Source organism: Nicotiana tabacum, chromosome 17, assembly GCF_000715075.1.
Source record: "Nicotiana tabacum cultivar K326 chromosome 17, ASM71507v2, whole genome shotgun sequence".
NCBI lineage: Eukaryota > Viridiplantae > Streptophyta > Magnoliopsida > Solanales > Solanaceae > Nicotiana > Nicotiana tabacum.
The window spans coordinates 69,543,319-69,550,079 of record NC_134096.1 but is presented as its reverse complement, the minus strand read 5'-3'; positions in this window follow the sequence as shown (position 1 = coordinate 69,550,079).

Below are 6,761 nucleotides of genomic sequence, written 5' to 3'. Positions count from 1 at the left end.
GAGGTCGCTAACTCTTGAGCAACAATTTCATTGAAGGATTTGGAGAGGTACAACCCAGCCATTTTGAGATAGTTCAGAGCATGCAAGGTGTGGATGTGGTTCACCCAGATGTGATGGATGCCAAATAATACCTCGTCCGTGAAATCTATGCCAATATGGCTCATATAAAAAAAGGGACAAAGGTGAACAAAGTACGTAACCTCAAGGTGAGGTTTGATCAGCATACACTCAACACATACTTGGGCTTTGAGGATGTTGAACCAAAGGAGTATCTAGAGAAGTGCTCCTTGGGGGACGAAGTTCGACCTTGGTCAACTGAGATTCTAGCACCATTGGGGCCACCACTACCATGGATTGCCTCCGGAGCTCCCATTCAGCAAAATACTCTAAGTTTTGAGGCAAAGGGGTGGCAGACATTTGTGTGCAACATGTTGGATTCGTGCCAGAACGAAACTCACCTTCCTATTCCTCAAGTAGTTCTTGTGGCATCTATTATGGCCGGGTACCCAATCAATGTAGGTGCCATCATGTCGGCCAACATGTCTTTGGTCCAAACTAAGTATGAATGGCTCACCATTGACTCGCTCAAATGACCTTTTAATTTAGGAGGTGGGAACTAATTTATTTGCTTGAGGACAAGCAAAGACTTAAGTTTGGGACAGTTGATAAGTGGGGATTTTGATGGCTTATTAACACCTTTTTGATTTTGTTTTAGTCCGAAAGTATTGATTTACTTTCTTGAAACTAATGAAATTTTGCAAATAGCAGGAATGTTGGAAGTTTGGTCTACTATGATGAAATCCGACTGAAAAAGGAGTATTCCTAAGCACAAGGCATTAAAGGGCAAAGAGGCAAAGAAGTGAGGTCCGCAAAAATATTTCTGCGGCCACAGAGGGATTTCTGCAGCCACAGAAGAAATTGTGAACCGCAGAATTCCATTTGCGGCCACAAACCAAGCAACATAACCAACAGGATTTTGACCAATATGCAGACCGCACATGAATTGTGCAACCGCAGAACCGGGCTTTCACTGACCAAAAAATCAAACTTTAGAGAACATGCATATAGACCAAGTCCTGATGCCTTGCTGAAGTGTGGACTGCACAAGAATTGTGCAACTCCAAAAGTTGCTTCGCAGCCGCAATCCAGAAATGTGTGGCTGCAAAACTCACTCTCCTGCTAGTTTAAGAAATCTGCATACCATACATGGAATTGTGCGGCCGCAGAACCTCCCGATGGGTATTTTTGTCAGTAATTTTGCCCCACTATAAATAGACGAGTTTCACAATTTTAGGTCAAGTTTTAAAGTAAAAAGTTGTTGTAGCCATTACCTTGTGCCATTTTAGGAGGTTTTTGATTATTTTAGTGTTTAAACATTACACTTCATCAATTTAATCTTTGATTATGGGTTTTATTTGCATTTCTTCTTTATTTTTTTCAATACCCACTATGAATAGCTAGAGTTTTACTAGGGTTGTAACCCAACCCTAGTTTGTAAATCTTATGGGTATTTAATTTAATTCTTCTTTATGATTGGGTGTTGATTATTTAGCCTAATTCATTGAAGAGCGCAAAACACACTTAAATTATGCTCGCTAGTCAAAGATAGTATAGTATAATATCGTATCCACATGGATTACAGTTAAACAATATTCTTGTAGTTTTTAGGTTGATTGTTATCCAGGAGGATTGATCGGGTCCAAGCATGCACTACTATTGAATAGCGAGGATGGTTGAAGCAGTTTTACCCAACAAGGTCGGGATCGAATCCACAGGGAGTTAATTTATTTGGAATTAGGTTTATATCTAAGTCTAGATGCGTGTTTTGTTCCTAATTGCACTTCCAAACATGAAGGTGTTGATTCTACTTCTATTTCTATTTCTATTGTATGCTAAGATTAAAGCTAAGTACAATATTTTTGATGTTGGTTTTCAAGTGTTTAAAAGGACTGGGGTAGTGACTTTCGCCTAGGTAGACATCTAACGGGTAGTAAGAATCTAGGGCAAGCTTGATTAATTTGGGATCATAATATAGCCATCACACCCAAATACTCACTCTATATCTCTCGATAGTTTGAGTGAGTTTGCCCAATTTGGCTTTCTCAAGCCCAACTGGGTATTCATGCAAGTCATGTGATATTAGCTCAAGTCGGGTATTACTATCTCTAGGTTAACCCTTTAATTGGATCTATCAATTTCTTGAATTCACCCCAATTCCTTGTTATCCTAGTTTTCCGAGACTTAATCCCTCTTTCTCAAGAAGAGACCAAATCATAAAGGCATGAATCAGTGTTTGCAACCACTAATTCTATAATTCTAGCAAGAACTAGGCTAAATATCACTAACCCATAAACATTCAAGCCCTAAAATTCAAGACCCATTAAATACCCATACTAGGGTTGAGTCACAACCCTAGCTATGGGTCTAACTACTCATAATAATAGTAGAAATCAAAGATAAAGAGAAGATATAATCCATAATACTCAATTAAAAGATGAAAATCTAATGTTATAAGGTAAATCTTGTACAAAATTGCCCAAAAAGGAAAACCTAGCCGTCTCACGTACTCAGCAAAAACATAACATGACCTAAAATTGACAAAATGATCTATTTATACTAAGCTAAAATTTCTGGACAAAAATGCCCCTGCGGAAGTTTCGCGGCCGCGTAATTCTGACTGTGATCGCACACTTGCTTTTGCGACTGCGTAATTCTGTTCGCGGCGTGCATTTCTTCACATCTAGACCTGGGTTGAACCTTGTTTCGCGAACCGCATAATTTTCACCGCGTCCGCGTGAGAGACTTCCGCGGTCGCGTAACTTTTACGCGGGCTGCCCTTCTCAGTTTTTCTTGAATCATGCACTCTCTGAACCTTAGCAACCACGGTCCGCGGAATTCCCATCGCGGCCGCATCTTCTTGTCGCGATCCGCATTCATGTTTGTGCTCAAAAGAACATCTCTCTGATTCTTCATATCGCGGACCACGAAATAATGGCCGCGTCCGCATTGATAGTTTCGCGGCTGCATAGTTTTGTCGCGGTCCGCATTCCACACCTCTTGGCCCAATCTTGGTTTTTTTGTTCAAGTTTTAACTCCTTTATGAGTTGATTATGGCTTCTTTGGCTCATTTTGAACAATCCCTGCAAGCAAGCATATCAAGTTAGTTTCCGGGGATACCTTCACGCATTTTTGTTTCCCAAAACACAAGTAAAAGAGAGCAATTAATAGGCTAAAATCCCTACTTATCAATTTCCCCAAACTTAAGCTTTTGCTTGTCCTCAAGCAAATAAGGTAATTTTCACCTCCACAAGAAAAAGAAAAGGATATTTCAGCTGGCCTAAGGTGACTTCATCAAGCATCAATTGGGACTAACAATTACCCTCAACACAAATGAATTATCGTGCTATGCCCTTTTAAGTTCCATAGTTCTAATGTGACACTAGAGCATCAAGAGTTGGCTCAATTCATCAAGGAAACTCGCTCTCTCACATAGGTGATTGTGGATCCCAAACTCCTCCTCTTCTACTCTCCATAAGCAAATCTCGCTTTTTAGAATGTAACCCTCAAAACAAGGATTGTGAAGAAGTGCGCTCATCAATCTCAAAAGAATGACACAAGTCCGGCTCTAAGTACCATAAGCTTGTCCCTTATGTAAATCATCACTAATGTAAGCTCACTCAACTTGAAATCATATAGGGATTTATCAGGGATGTAATGAAGGCTTTTGGATCAAGGTAGGACATAACGAAATATGATGGTTTCATATTTCATTAAGCACTCAATTTTCTCATTTTGGCTCATACTTTCTTGACTCTTTGAGTCATTTTTCTTCTTCCTTAAGGGAACTAGAGAGACAAACCGTCACTCTTTCTTACTCATGACAATCATTTTTCTCCTTTTCTCATCATTCCTTGCCTTTCATAATTATGTTCTTTGAATCCCTTCAACCTTTTATTTCTTTTTAACGTATTTCTTTTTGGCTTTTCTTCCTTTTCTTTACCTTTCCTTTTTCAACAATTCTTTTTTCTTCTTTGAACCTTTTATCACTTTTAAATTACTTGTCTCTCCCCCAAACTTATACTTTTGCCAATTGTTCATCATGAATGCTAAGGAAAGATTGGATGCCAAGAGAGGGTCATTATAGAACGGATAAAAGCTTGTAATGGGGCTATTGAATGAAAAAGGCTTAGGCTCAAAAGAGTTGACTAGGGATATCATATTGGTAGCTGTGGAAGCTTTCAAAGTACAAATTGGACCAAGGAGAGCCTACAATCATTTCTCAAGTCGAGCTACACTTAAAATTTTGCCTAGACAAACATTTAGGGCAAGTTCTAGACTTATTGGCACGGGACTTGGATTTGCAATTCAATACCTCGCCTCTCAAGCTGCTAGATCAAAGAAGAGAACAGAGTCGATGGCCCACAACAACCCTAGCTAAGATTGGAAATCACAAATGGTTCAAGGAAACCACTCGACTAAGATTTGCCAATCAACTTGTCTCTAACCATGAGGTCGAAGGTACATGTGTTAGTACCAAGTGAAGCCTGCTTGACACACTTTTATTCATTACTACTACTATAAACACCAAAACAAAAAGAAAACGGACTCCATCCCTTAAAAAGGTTGTCACGCCATCCATCATTGGGAAGAGCCACCCGGTTCACACAACATCAAACTTTGGAAAGAACCGTGGAATTAAGAAAATCAAAGGCTTATTGATCATGCAGAATGTAAAAAGAAGCTAAAAACTCAAAAATAAGCTACTAAAGGAAATAAGAAGCTAAGCTTTTAAGGAAAAATACGAAAGAAGTTATGAAGTAAACTACAGAAAGTAAAATGAATATGTACAATAATGGAGTGAAACGAATATATACAAAGTGGAAATGAATATATACATCGAATGGTAAAGTTATATACATACTAAAAGTAAAAAATACGAAAGTGAAAATAACAATAAATAAAGGTAAATAAAAATAGTATCATAGTTATTACAAACCAATGTCATCAAATCATAACCATATCAAAATGGACCACCCCCTCAAATAAAAGATAGCATTGTCCTCAATGCTAATATCAAAATAAGATCAGGAAAGGGTTAGAGAGTAGAGAAAACTCCCTATGTGGTCTCTGGCTGCATAGGATCATCAGCTCCCTTCGGTTCCTCTAACTGGATCTCCAAATCCTCTAACTAGGGGACCACAAATCCTCTAACTGGAGTTGTGTCTGCCTCATGCTCTTCTGCCTGTGCTTCTGGGGAATTCTCCTATATAAGCAAGTCAAGTGGGATATCTCCAGCATAAGTGAACTTCTCTTCCTCCATCTTCAGCTTGTCCACTGATTTCTTTGAAGCCTAAGTCTTTCTCATCTTCTTTACCTGCTTGCCCAGATCCTTGATCACCTTTCCATGAGTATCCAAAGTCTCCAGGATCTTCTTTTGGTTGTCCATGAGCTTCTTCTGGTTGTCCAGAAGCTCCTTCAATGAATCCTTCACTGATGGAGGTACCTGAAGCTATGTTGGAGCTGACTATGCTGCTACTGCACTGGATAAGACAGACAACTTTGATGTACCTGCCCGCATCCAGTTGTTGATGCTGGATAAGGTCTGAGAAACCCGTAGTGCAGTTTGGGGGTAAGTAGAAGATGAGGGCACAGATAGTGGCATAGTGATGGAAGTCCCGGATGAAGGAAAAGGCATGGCAGCTGAAGGTTCCGCTACTGTGGAAGGCTCTGACCCGGTGGCCACTACCCTTGGCTCGTCAGATTGGCCAGTGGAGGTATTGGCTTTACCCTTTGCTTTCGGGTTGTCCGGTCCTTGGAGGCTACACCAGAAGAAAGGTTTCTTCGGCTTCACCTTCGTGTCATAGTACCTCCCCTCTACCCCTTGGTCCTCGAGATACATAGTGATGAAGTTGGGGTAGGGGTAGGACCTTTCTTTTTTTACTGTTCCTTTGGAGATGTGGTGGGACATGAGGTTCCCCACATTGATTGGATACCCCGCCATGATGGAAGCTATTAGTATCTCCTGGGAGAGTGGGATGGCACTATCATGATGGCTAGGATCAAGCCGGCTGCATACAAATGTGCACCACCCTTTGGCTTCAAAGCTGAGGGTGTTTCTGGCGATTGGGACTCCAACTGCGAGGCAGGCCGGTGTAATCCCTGGGATGGCTATTACTTCGCTAGCCAAGGTCGGGCTGCTTCATCTAGGGCCATCTTCTCCAAATACTGTACAGCTCCCACATCGTCAAAACTGGCATATGTGTTCATGGTGGCGCCATCAAACAGTATCTTCAAGTTCTGTACCTTTTTCATAGTGGTGCCCTTTTTGATGTGGGCAACATTTGCGTAGAAATCCTTGACAAGGTACTCATTTGCATCCGGAACCTTGCTGGTTAAGTACTTCCACCCTTTTCTCTCCTCAAACTGTCTCTTGACATTTGGATTGTGGGGAAGGAGATCTCTGTCTATAAACTGTCGCTGAAGGATGAGCGTCCTTTGGGGCCACCATTCCCGGAATTTGAAGTATGCTTTCTCGCTCACGAATCTATCCGTCCACACCTAGGGTTTCCTTGATCTAGCAAGACCACCCACATTGGTATCACCCCCTATCCCGTCATCCGGAACCTCTTCATCCTTATCTACATTTATGGGAGCAGCTGCTGAGGCCGGGTTGCAACAGGTGGGGAATATGGCTTTGATACCTCACTACCTCCCTCTGAGTTGTCAGACGACCCAGAAGAGGAGGTAGCTTCATCGATTAG